At 41.4% G+C, this 12,746-nt stretch overlaps 1 protein-coding gene across 4 annotated transcripts in view; it reads left to right on the forward strand.

The window, feature by feature from the left end:
• LOC119187510 (MAGUK family member discs large 5) overlaps positions 1 to 12,746 on the forward strand; it is a 192,635-nt gene that overhangs the window by 119,007 nt on the left and 60,882 nt on the right. The gene's annotated exons all lie outside the window — the stretch shown is intronic.

A 12,746-nucleotide genomic window follows, 5' to 3' on the forward strand; every position in this document is an offset into this window, starting at 1 on the left:
AATTCGATGCACTTAACTGATGTGTTATGAAAATTGAACTTGTTTTATCCAGGTAACATAGCTAAATTTAATTAGCATGCGAGATATGATTGTCAAAATGCATGCCTGATCATTTAAATGAGAGGTTGTGCTATAAGCAAGTACATACACATAGCCAGGCATAGCTACTACTGTAAATGGTGAACTGCACCAGCACTCTTACTTGTAGTTATTATTGCTGAATCATGATAGTAACTTCTATTTATATATTCATTTCTTTACATAAGGGCCATGTGGCAAAAGTGGTTAGAAACCAATAGTGCAGTTGAGCCCGCTTATAACATGAAACACAGCTTTTAAAAAAGTTGTGAGTGAATCACAAACTTTTTTTTTGCCCAAAAAGGTCCGTGATGCATGTGTTTTGAAGAGCAGGAGCGATAAGGGGGGTCTCTAGTTTATTTCAAACAGCAGCGTGCTTGTTGACTGAGGCCCGTGGCATAAGCTGCACGAGGGACTGGCTCTAAAGTTTCATCGTTCTCGCAATTCAATTCCTCCAAATCGCTCTTGCCACGTACTTCATTCACAATGCCCTAATCCGTGCATGGTTCCGCGGTGTCGGTATCATCATCGGCCATAATAAAACTATAACAACAGATGTTCCACCCGCTCTCCCATGTCAGAGTCGACGGCGCGCTGCCACAAATCGCCGCCGAAGTGATCCTGTTTGGAAGCTTCAGGCTCGGCATCGGGCCCGACGTCGACGAAGTCGGCCTTGCGAAAACAGTTTCGCGCGCTTGTAGCTGTCACCGCCGCCCACGAAATAGTCACCATCTCCACTACCGAATGCCGGGACCCCCGAAGCGGCAAGTTGGCTGCCAGGAGGTCAACAGCTATGAGCAAGCACTCCGCAATGCGGCACCTAACGCGCGGATTACGCTCAAGCCAAGCGGTCACACTTTCAACGTTTTGTTGAGCAGCAGGAAGTAGCGTGCAAGTCCTCCCGTCTGCCATCCTGATCACACACGCACACCAAGAGCGAGCAAGACGCGCACACGCGACATACATGCCAGAATGTGCGGAATAGCTCTGGGCCCATTTCTAGTTAGAAAACGAAACTAACTTGAGCCAGAGTGGCTGGCGTCACGGAGCGGTGGAGACGGGCAAAGGGGTTGTGATCAAGAAAGGAGAGCAGATTTGCGAGAGAAGAAGAGCAAGGAGTTGCGATAGAGAGGGGAAGACACGGCGGGAGGGCGACCTTGAAAACCAAAACGCGCAGGATCGAGGTAGGTTGGGTAACTTGCTTGAAAGGTCAGCGAAACGTGCGTTGAAATACTTGAAAGAGTGCCTCCACGCGCTGAAGTCAAAGCCCGACCGCTTAGATTGGCGCGCGCGGCGGTGTTCGAAGAATCGGCGATCGTGGTCGAAAAATCGTTTTGTTGCGCCAACGGGTTTGCGTGGCCTCACCGACTTCAATATTTCGCGATTCGTTCCACTCAAATTAACAGCCAATTTCGTGCTTCCGCCCACGTGCGGAGGGCATGCTGAGCCAAGTGCGAAGTGAGCGAGAACAGGTCTTAAACACAAAACGAATCGCGAATTATCAGAGTCGGTGGGGTAGCGTGCGCGCGTGCACTAGACGCAGACGATCAGATACAGTCGGTGGCCGACAATGTTGGCAAATGGTCTGGTCACTTTAAGGGGCGACGCCAACGACAGTACCAGTGATAAAAAACAGAGGAGATGGCCGACTGGTCTTGGAAAGATCAGTGTCAGTGTGAAAACACGGGCCTCGTCTGGCGATTCGGGGTGCTCAAAGTAGCGGGGGGGGGGGACAAAAAACGGAGGGGTGCATAACGAAAAGCTGTTGGGGAGCGGCAACTAGAGGGGCACGGAGGCAGGGTCGGCGTTTAACAATAAGATTGTATGGGCACCTTGCCGATGCCTACGATGCCTGATCGCTGGTCGAAAGTGGTTTTTCGGGAAGTCGACTGAGCGCCGACCCCGTTCGCTGTAACCGATTGGTGGCGCTCGGAGACGTTCGGTGTAAGTGCAATTTTCTACCATTGAACCAATGTACATTTTCACGGTCACGCGGATATTGTTCCTTTTAAACGAAAGTTCGTTTTTATGTGGGGCAGTGATATGTGGGCTCGACTGTGTTATAAAAATGTGCTGCAAGCTGGGGTAGCAACGTCAAAACACATTTGGTTCTACATAGTTGGCCAATGTGGCACGTTAAAGCTTTAAAGTGAAAGCTTTAGTGGCCTAATCAAGTGAGTTTCTCTGTGTATCTTTGTGAAGAATGGATACCTCATGACAAGCATAAAATTTAGTTGCGGCGTCAGATGTGCGCAAGCCTTCAGTGAACAGGTTTGTCAGCTTGTCTGTTTGCCTCAAATGCCCTTCCTCAGTGTGGGAGTTGAAAACGTAAGGAGCGAGTGCATCTGCCAGCAAAGGAGCACGCGAGCACAAGCTTTTGTTGGTGGTTTAGGACCTCGTATTTCCCAGGGCGACGGTATTGTAAACTGACGAAACGGTGGTATACTCAGCAACAACTTTTCTTGGCATTGGAGCAAAGGCAACAGAGCCAAATTGCAGGCATCCTTCTGCCAGTGAACGTAGTTTCACAACAGTGCCTGTATTTTCACCTTGAAATATAGAAGTTCCTGCTTTATTTTCTACGTGGAACTATTTGAGACAGGCTGCAGGTTTCACCATTAAGATAGTCGTATTTACTTTATTCTGTTCGTTGTGACTTCCTGTTTTTGAACGCGTAAGACAGTCCCGCCTTTTTACGTGCACTTCACATGCTAAGCGGTGTCTATGTCTACATGAAACGCTGTTGGTGTGCCTTCATCACTTTCCACAGCGTTACGACATGCGCGCCAAGACGGACTACTTCGTGTAGGGCTCACTATATTTGGCGACAATTGTCGCCAAATATAGTGAGTGCACGCAGTATGGAACGTTTGGCTAGCCATATCGTTCAGTTGGCAAACTGTGCTTTAACTACGAAAATAAACAAGTATAACGAATTAAACAGGCTTTCACCTGCATAACTGGGCCTAGCCGAGTTAAGTCAGAGTCATTTTTCAATGGCTAATAGCTACAATGCTTATATGATGGTTACCTCCAGATTTTCTGCAATACTTATCAAAACAGCATTGTTTAATGAGAGAGTCTATGCTCTGTTTTCTTCTTACTGTTTGCTGCAGCTGGCGTGCAAAATAACCTGACTGTGGCGGGCTGCAATTTTCGCGTGCTCCTTTTCTTTGTGTGTGCACATATGTACGGATCCTTTAGTTGCGACAACTACTTCTTGCACCTGTCCATGTTTTTCAGATAGTGTTTGCGATTCGATTCAATTTGCACTGAAATTTTACTATTTGCACTACTCAAACTTCCCTAAAACAATTGCAGTCGAGATCCAAAATGAATTGACCCCTTTAGATTTTCAGTATGCTTCACTTCATTACACTCTAGTATTGCAAACAAGTCACCTTCAAAGCTCTACTATAGTCGCAAATGTATTGCTGAGATTTGGCAGAGCTGGGGACTCAATTAAGGCGGTTTTAAACCTGAAATCTGACAAATCAGACGCTAAAGCTTTTTGGCATCCAAAATTTCAGTAGTTTTTTTATATTGACGTCTACGAGGTAGATTTGGAACTCTGGACTTGAAGGGTGCGCGACCCAGTAGTGTTCCGCAGGACAAAATAAAGTTATTTTATTTCCTTTCTTGAAGGGAGCTTACCTTTGTCCACCACATCAGTTGGGCTTCCGCAAAAGGAGAGGCTAAGGGAATAGCATCTTTGCTTTTCACGTATAGTGTTCTCTGCAACACTTTAGTTGCACCAAATTATATAAATAAATACAATTTGGCCTTTGGCATTGCCTCATTTTTGGTAAGACAAACAACTATGAAACTAACCCGGCAGCGTTTCATCATACTAGCAAAAAAAAAAAATCTTTCATATTCCTTTATAATAAGAATTTGCTTAAGAATCCTCTCCAATTTTATTTTCTACAATTTCGCTTCAAACTATTCAAGAGACATTCTAGAAATATCAGAAAAATATTCTATTCACACTTTAATATTTTAATTCACTTTGCACCCAAAATGTTCCTATTTGTGCAGCTGTAGTTATTATGCTTATATTTTGCATGTGTTCAGTGAACTACATAACATAGTTGCTCTCCACGAAACTTGGTGACATGTTTTTTTCTTTACAAATTCTGCTCGTAGCTTCTTTGCTGTTAAAAAGTACCATTGTTACGTAATGAAAAAAAAATTGTAATGATTAGTATTTGAAGTTCTTACCACTAAATTTGCCTAATGCATGTCATGGATTAATACTAATTATTATAAAAAGGGGTCATGACTCATTAGATACTCTAGCTAATAAACAAGCTCTGCTACATGCTGGTGGATGAACAATATAACTGGTGTCAGTGGTGGATGCTATCTGTGTTTGCTTACATGCATGCTTTGGATAACTCGCTTAGGTAGTAGAAACTATATTGCTGTTGTGAACTAATTTTTTCTGGGGAACATATACTGAACAATTAAAGCTGCCTGCATTCAATGTTTCGATCAATGTCATTTGTGTTGTTTGTATTTGTTAAAGAAAGTGTCAGCTTGCAGGCAAATTTTTTCTAGTGTGTAGAAATGTAATGTAACTCTTCAAGGCATAGCTCAGAATAGTACAGATTTCTTGTGCGCATCTGTCCACCTTTTAGCCATTTTGGTTTTGTTAAGTGGTTTTGTAATCCCATTACATCCAGCACATTTGTAACAGTTTTGCGACATAGCAAGTTCTGTGCTTTGCTTCATGCGAGGTGTTATGTCTTGCACCATCGCTGAAGGAAAGTCAATCATAAGCAGTTTATTCCCAAGAATGGGCTCAATTACCTCATAAATTTATTTATTTTAGGAGCTTACTGTCTCAACGTTAGCGTGTAATTAAAAGAGAAATCATGCCAGCTGCATGCGGTGCTAATTTTCGGGACTACTTTGTGTTTCTTGTATGCACTGAACTGCATTTATTGTTTTTTTTGTACATGCTATTGTTTACTGCTGCTCCCTATATTTAGTAATGTATTTTGTAGTAATGTATTTTGAGTTTCGTTGTTTCGCGAGCCCAAGGCAGTCTTCTTGAATGCTGGCATTGTGTCATTGCCAGGATTATTGGGAAAGTTGGGTGGTCTGCAACTTTTTTGCTGTCAAGGTCAGTTTATAAATATACCCGTAGAATACAATATCTTAAACTGACCTTGGTTTTGTGTGTATAGCTCCTTTGATCAGCTGTCGCACAACGTTGGAATTTGCATTTAAGAGTTGAAACAGATGCTTGGGGGAGTTGGTTCATACTTAAAATGACCGGGAAAATGTCGCTGCAAGAATGACAGTGCGGAACAGCCGGCAGCCACACGCTCGAACTAAATGACGTTAGCTAAAGTAGAGTAGGCCTGGATGGGTGCTTATCAAGTCAAAGCCACGATAAGCTTATGGATCGTGAACGCTTTGCCTCAATAAGCAATTCATGCGTTGTTGTATAAGCAATCCACACTTTGCCTTGATAAGCGTCCATGCAGGTCTCTTTTAATTAGGCTGACATCACTTAGTGCATGTGGCTGCTGGCGATTCCACATTGTTGTTTAGGAGTGATCTTTTCACAACCCCTTTAAAATATTAACAGTGCAAAAAAAGATAGTACATGTAGAGAAAGTGCTTAACTCACAGCTGTATTATTGCTTCATAACCAAGGCCTTTTTATGGTACTTAGAGCAACGAAAAAGTTATGTGAAACGTTGCAATAGTAATGACGTGTCAAGAAGTTGCCCAAAAGTGGCCCATATCTAGGAATGTAGGTGGTGCACTCTACAATTTTAAAGCTGAAATATGCTCATGATGTATGCAGCGGTTATCACAAAGAAGTAATTACAGTAGACTTTCAGTAAAAATAAATCTGTCAAATAAAAGTGCTGCTTAAATGGAACTACCACCTCTAATATGATAAGTTTTGTCCTTGTATGCTCCACCCCTGTTCATCTTACAGTAAACGAAACTCCTGTTAAATAGAACACATTTTCGCAGTCCTTTCAGATTCCGTTTAGAGAGAGGCTGCTGTATATAAATAAGTATTAAACCCAAACTGACAACCAGGATAAAATTGAACAAGCTGGAAAGTTGCATGAGTACCATGGTAACAACACTTGTTCAGCGACATTGTAAAAGAAAAGAAAGTCATGTGCTCCAAGTAATGTTCCTCCTCCTTTCAGATTTAAAATAAAGTCTTACACCTATTCAAGAGTGTAGTGTCACTTGTTCTGCTGGCCGATCTAAGCCTCCGCTGCTTATTTGTAAGCATAAGCTAGCAGGTTTTTAACGCTTTATACCTTGAGCTTACTGTGTGCAATGAAACTAGCTGTAATTTCAAAATAGCTACCACAAATAATTGTCCGCCTTGGTAGAACAGTAAATATGGTTCTTGGCTACTGGCCTGACTGTCGCGGGCTCGATCCCAGCTGTGGCAGTTGCATTTCAATAGAGGCAAAATGCTAGATGTCAGTGCATGTTGAAGAGCACCAGATGATCATATTTTCTGGAGCTTTTCACTACGGCATCCTTTATATTCGTATCATTGTTTCGGGTCATAAAATGCCAAGTATAATTGCCACATAAACCCCTTTTTTTTACATGTTTTACGTTGTCGGCTTACTGCATGTGTTGATATGCTTTATGTAAACCACACCAGAATCTCTGAGAGCATTTCAGATTACTTCAGTATTATCTGGTAGGCTTGAGCATGCAAACAGGGGAGTTCATTCTCGAACAAACGCAGCCACGAGTGATAACCGCATGTGTAAATGCTGACGCACCTCACTGCAGATCAGATTATCAATAGCTGTATGCCGCTATCAGTGCCAATCTGTATTCTGTAATCTGACTTTCTGTTTACCGGCCACAAGTTTGGTCAAGTAAACAGTTTCATCTTGGACATAGAGACTTCTGCCTTCATGAACGTCACGACCATGTGACATTATCATCACCACAAATCATCATCTAAGAACATTGATACATAGTGTTTGAAACTATAGTAGACCTGAGTAAATGGAAATTCCTTAAATCTAACTGCTGCCTAAAAGGAACAACTTCCTCTATAATGACAGGTTTTTTAACTCTTTAATGCCTGATATGTGAAACTGCCAAAGAAAATGAAAATTGTTTTCATTTTCCAGCCTTAACTAGCAAACTTTAAATGATGCCATATTTAAATTATCTAAAATGCAACCTTAATGCATTCTTTTGTGCATGTCATGAATTCTCCATATGTCACAGAAGGGAGGACCTTGCAACAAAAACGGACTTCAGAACCAGATAGCATGTCGTGTGCCCCCTTTGGGTGTTTACACACCAAATAAACAAAATTATTGAAGGCAGAACTTGCATCACCCATGCGAGAAAGGACCAAGTGAGAGCTGTTGCACATAATTCGCGCTCTCCACCATGAACTGCAAAACAATTGGTTCTAGTATCAAATACCTGAGACGAGTTGGAGCAAGATTTTTTAAGCTGAAAGCCATGTTTGCGATGAGTAGTTGAGAGCCGTCATGAAAGGCGGCGTGCATTTTGTGACTTGCTTGCTCAAAGTTTTTTGGTATGTCGCGAGCGACACTCTGAACTCATTGAATTGTTTAGTCATGGTCGTCATTAAGTAAATGAAACTCCAGGTAAAACATTTCCTTGATGCCTTCAGATTCTGTTTAGCGGGAGTCTACTGAATATGCTAAAACAGGTTTTGCAACCCAGATGGAAAGTAAAAGATTTTTTTGCCTAAACACACTCATCATCAAATGCCTCTCCCTTCTTGCTTTTTGGAATCATAAAACATGTTTACTGTATTTACGCGCATATTCCTCGTAATTTTTTTCCGCGGAAAACCGATAAAAACTTAGGGGGTGCGAGAATTACACGAGAAAAATTTTACGCAAAAATGTACACAGAGAAAAAAAAAAAGTGGCCACAAATTGGGATTCTCAAGCTAGCACTTCTCAGCACTTTTCAAAGCTTGTAGTTGCAACTCTCAATTGAAACTACAAACTTTGAGAAGTGCTAATCAAGACTTACCTTAACAATAAAACCAGAGGTTTAACACAAGGCAAGATTTATTTTAGACACAAAAGCTGCAAGCAAATAGTAGAGTATTGGAGTACCTTACGCAAAGCTTGAGGGAATTGTGGGCATAACGTTAGCGTTCATCATCCAATGGCAGCCCACAAAAGTAGGCTTGCGCGAACAATGAATTTTAGGTTCGAAGAGAACTTGAAGTGATTAGTAATTTGGGTCGTATAATTTCGAATCGAATTTGAATAGCGTGACATATAAAGAAAAATCTGTATATTTATCATGACCTAACCAACTTGCACAATATTTCTTTTTAAATTCAAATAAGGCCTCTATACAAATGCCTTTTTTTTTTTTCATTCAAAGGAAGTTGAAAGAACTTTGAGTAGCAGCAGAATCTGACTTTGAGTATGATGAGAGTGATAACGTGTAAAATACGTAACATTTTAAAATTTATACTATTATGAGCCATTACAACAAGCATTTAAGCTTAAAAATGATGAATCAATTTAAGGGTAATATGTTCATTTAAAGTAGCCCTGCAATATTTTTTTTAATTAGCCATGGAATGGATTGACTAAAGAACCTTTTTGCCTCGCGAATTGCACCGCCGCAAAAATGTTTAGGATCCGTCCAGTATGAGTAGAGTTGCAAAGACTTATCACACGCTGCAATTGCATTCTCTCTTCTCTCGTCCTGGCAAAAGGGATGGAAGCTAAGCAGGAAGGTATGGCACGGGTAAAGAAAATAAATCGAGCATGCCTTGTGACCCTTTAGCACTTTCTTTTTTTCAAGTGCGTTGCATTTCAGTGGGATTGTGCACGTACGTGTGTACAAGTGGCGGCCTCTTGCAGCGGCCCCAATAAGGACCGAGCGTGCTATGCTCAAATCAGCCATTGGCTGATACGATACCTGTGACCAGTTATTTTTGAGCTCATGGTGTCATTTGCTGAGAGAAGAGAGCAATTTTTAGCTTACTGAGAATTCATTGTGAATTACAGGCCACGTGCTGCACCATAATATTTGGCTTGCGTGCTCTCAGTAGCCTTGTGTGTTCTGGGTAGCTTCGACCACCAATCAGCAGCGTTTTCTGACCATGCTAAAAATTTGAAGTAAGGCTTTGCGGCAAAGCAGACTTCCCTTGGACAGGTGCTTTCACGGTTTTGCACTTGTACGCTGCAGTGAAACGAAACCATCTTTACAGGTAGTTACATGTGGACTGATATACACCTATTCATTCATTGCAAATACTTTGACATTTTCAATAATTCAAATTCGAAGCGAAGCGAATTTGAATACTCTACTATTCGTTCGAATATCCGAATCATTCGAATATTCGCCCAAGCCTACACAAAAGGTTGGTGTACGACGTCAACCTTGGGCTCATTGCCATCTAACACAGAATCGTTTGCAGTTACCTTCTGACGAAATAGTTTTATCATCCATCCCAGTCTTAGGCACACGGAAAGTCCAACGCATCTTGGTGGCTTTCAGCTGTTCGTGCTTCCATCACCAGGAGCAAATACAAAACTCGTCCACTTTAAAGTGCCTACCGGCGGCCCTGTTGCCATTGTATAGTGCATGATCAATCGCTTTCAACTTGAAAACAGCCATGTATCTTTTGTATCAACCCATTGCATAACCACAGAACGGGCACAATGTGCACTACTAACAAGGCCGTTGAGCTTATGAACATGCACGCTGCAATGCGCATTTGTCCCTTTGGATCGGCTTGAGGCTGCATGGGTTGATAATACTACGCATAATGCTTAAGAGATGGGGGGCACAAGGCTAGAGTGTACTAGAATTCTTGTACACTCTAGCAAGGCTGTCTGTACTATCATTATGAGTGGTTTAAAGGAGCAGACGGCATTACGGCTGCAATTTCAAGGGTGCGATAATTACGCATGAAAAAAAATGTATCTTAGTTAGGCAATATGGGGGTTGGGGGGTGAAAATTGTGCGAGTAAATATGCTATGCTGGCTAATGCTTATTACATTGCTGAAATGGGTGACTTTTTTGCTTGAATCATTCATGACACTAAAAATTTTTGGTGACTTCACCAATAAGTATTGTATATTATGTGTTACATTGACTAAATATTGAAGTATAAAATCTTCTCATGACTAAATGGCATGCCTGACTTTTGAATCATCATAGTCTTTAATTTTGTAGAAATATTTGGTTGCCAATTGCACAATGTAGCATATATGGCCTGTATGGGTACACATTCTTTGACTTCTCTTCGTAGCAATGTTGAGGGCATGACCAGATAATGATTCGATAGGTGACTGGCTTTTAGTGTAACTTTGCAATTGTCAGGCAATATGAAGACGACACAGCGAACGTCAAGAAGAGAGCATAGTGGATCAGGGAGCAAACTGGGATTAAGGATATCATAGTTGAAATCGAGAAGAGGAAATGGACATGGGTCGGGCATGTAGCACGTAGGCAGGATAATGGCTGGTCATTAAGGGTAACTGACTAGATTCCCAGCGAAAGCAAACAGGTTAGGGGGAGACAGAAAGTTAGATGGGCAGATGAGATTAAGATGTTTGCGGGTATAAAGTGGCAGCAGCAAGCACGGGACCTAGTTGACTGGCTAAACGTGGGAGAGGCCTTTGCTCTGCAGTGGACGTAGTCAGGCTAATGATGATGATGCATAGTAATTATTGCACAATTTATCATTTTACGGAAGCTGACTTGCAGTGTGCTGCTCCTTCCCTTTTGTTTTATATGTTTCTGTACCGATGCCAACGATAACTCACTGAAAATAAGGTTCTTATGAGAAGCTGTTACAAGCACTGAGTTCCAAGGCATTAGTCAGTGGAATGTCATTGGGTACCCACTTTTTACAATTAGGTTAACACTTGCTGAATTAACAAATACTGGGCCTGAAGGTAGCTGCTGTATTTTTATTGGCTGCAGCTGTTTTTATCCCTTCAACCTCAATATAATATTCAGCTGTTTTTTACTGTCGGCAGTTCTATAAGTTCTTTACTGGCTCTTCACTATTCAACTTTTTTTCTTTCTCACTGATAATCCAAACCTGTCTACTTTTCTGAGGAACTTCAATTTGATTTTCATCAAGGTGAGCGGGTGTTTGCTCATTGTTCTATGCCTGCTAATGTTCAGTTTGTTCTGATTCCACCTTTTTCTTGGCTTTCTTGGAAAGTGCTGCCATACTTTTCTATTATGCTATTTGGAGTTGACTGCCTTTTTTTGGGGGTTGAAGGGTGTGGAAGTCCCATTTTTCTTGGGTTTTTGATCACTGGACAGTTAAAAGTGGCAGCTTAGCAATTTTGGTAACTCCTCTTGATAATTATTTTTTGCAACTCTGGTCCGGAGGTATTTGGATGTCATTTTTAGCCTCGATTCTCGTGGCTCACAAGGACAGGGTGGTGGTAACAAAATGTTAATGTTGTATATTTGCAGTTTCACGAGTGTTTACTGTGGTGGAGACATTAATAACTTGACGGTGTTACTTATTACTGAATTTAGGATGGACTTTTTTATTGGTAAGCATTTATGACCTGCTGGACTGGAATGCTTTGTCCTAGTGCTTGTGTAGTTTCATAATTCAAAGCTTGCTGCTTGCATTCTCTCTGAAATTCTTTTTGGGATTAATTCATTGTATTTCTATTGTCCTGTGTATTATTTTCTCATGGTATTTTTTATTTGACCTTACCTTCACTTGTTGCTGTCTCAAATTGATATGGTTGCCTGTTGTTTTTAGATTGCTTTTTAGTTTGGACATGCTATGGAAAGAGTCATGTGACTTGTGTCAAGTGATGTGGTGTGACAGTTGCTGAAGTTTCCCTTTGCTCTCCGCTTGCAACGCTTGCATCTCTCTGGCGTTTACATTATGCTGTTGGTGCCTGTATTATGACAATTTTCAGTGCTGTGTTCTTTAGCCTTTTCATTATATTGCATTGTGCATATTCACTTTGTTCACCTAACGGCAGCTACTTTCATTTGGGAATGCAAAATAGCACCAAACAAACGTTTAAACGAGGAAGAAACATCACAGTGCAGTGCTCTGTTGTCAGGGTTCTTCCTTTTTCTCACTGTTTTGTGTGGTTAATGCCCAAGATGTGAACCATAACCAACTTTCCATTTTACTGAACTGTCTACTTTTTATTATGGCAGTAATAATAATATGATTTCTGATTGCTAAAAAAAACTGGCTAACACGTTCCACAGAAATTTTTTAAGTCACTGTATAACTTATTAACATAAACTGCTACATATTACTTGAGCTTTTTAAACTATAGGTGCATATAGTAAAATCAAAAGTCAGGTGAATTCTTGCTGCAAAACTCGGCATGTAAATGGCAGGAGAAACCTTGTAGGCACTAGTACAGAGTTTGGGCAGTGGACACGCAGACACTTTTCAAAAATAAAGCTCAACATGTTTTTATTGTAGTCCTATTGTTAGGTCACGAATAATTATTGCAGGGGTGGAACAGCTGCGCCACTTGGGCCATTGTGCGCCAAACTTGCTTACCTGCCTTATCCTACGCCGAACCACCCCTTCTGCGCCAAACTCATCTATTATCGCTGAACTACTACGCCTCAGCACCAGAATTCAGCCGCAAAGTGTGAAAGCCATCAAGCGCCATGCCCGGAAACGTGGATG

The sequence above is a fragment of the Rhipicephalus microplus genome, chromosome X (assembly GCF_043290135.1).
Source record: "Rhipicephalus microplus isolate Deutch F79 chromosome X, USDA_Rmic, whole genome shotgun sequence".
In the NCBI taxonomy this organism is placed as follows: domain Eukaryota; kingdom Metazoa; phylum Arthropoda; class Arachnida; order Ixodida; family Ixodidae; genus Rhipicephalus; species Rhipicephalus microplus.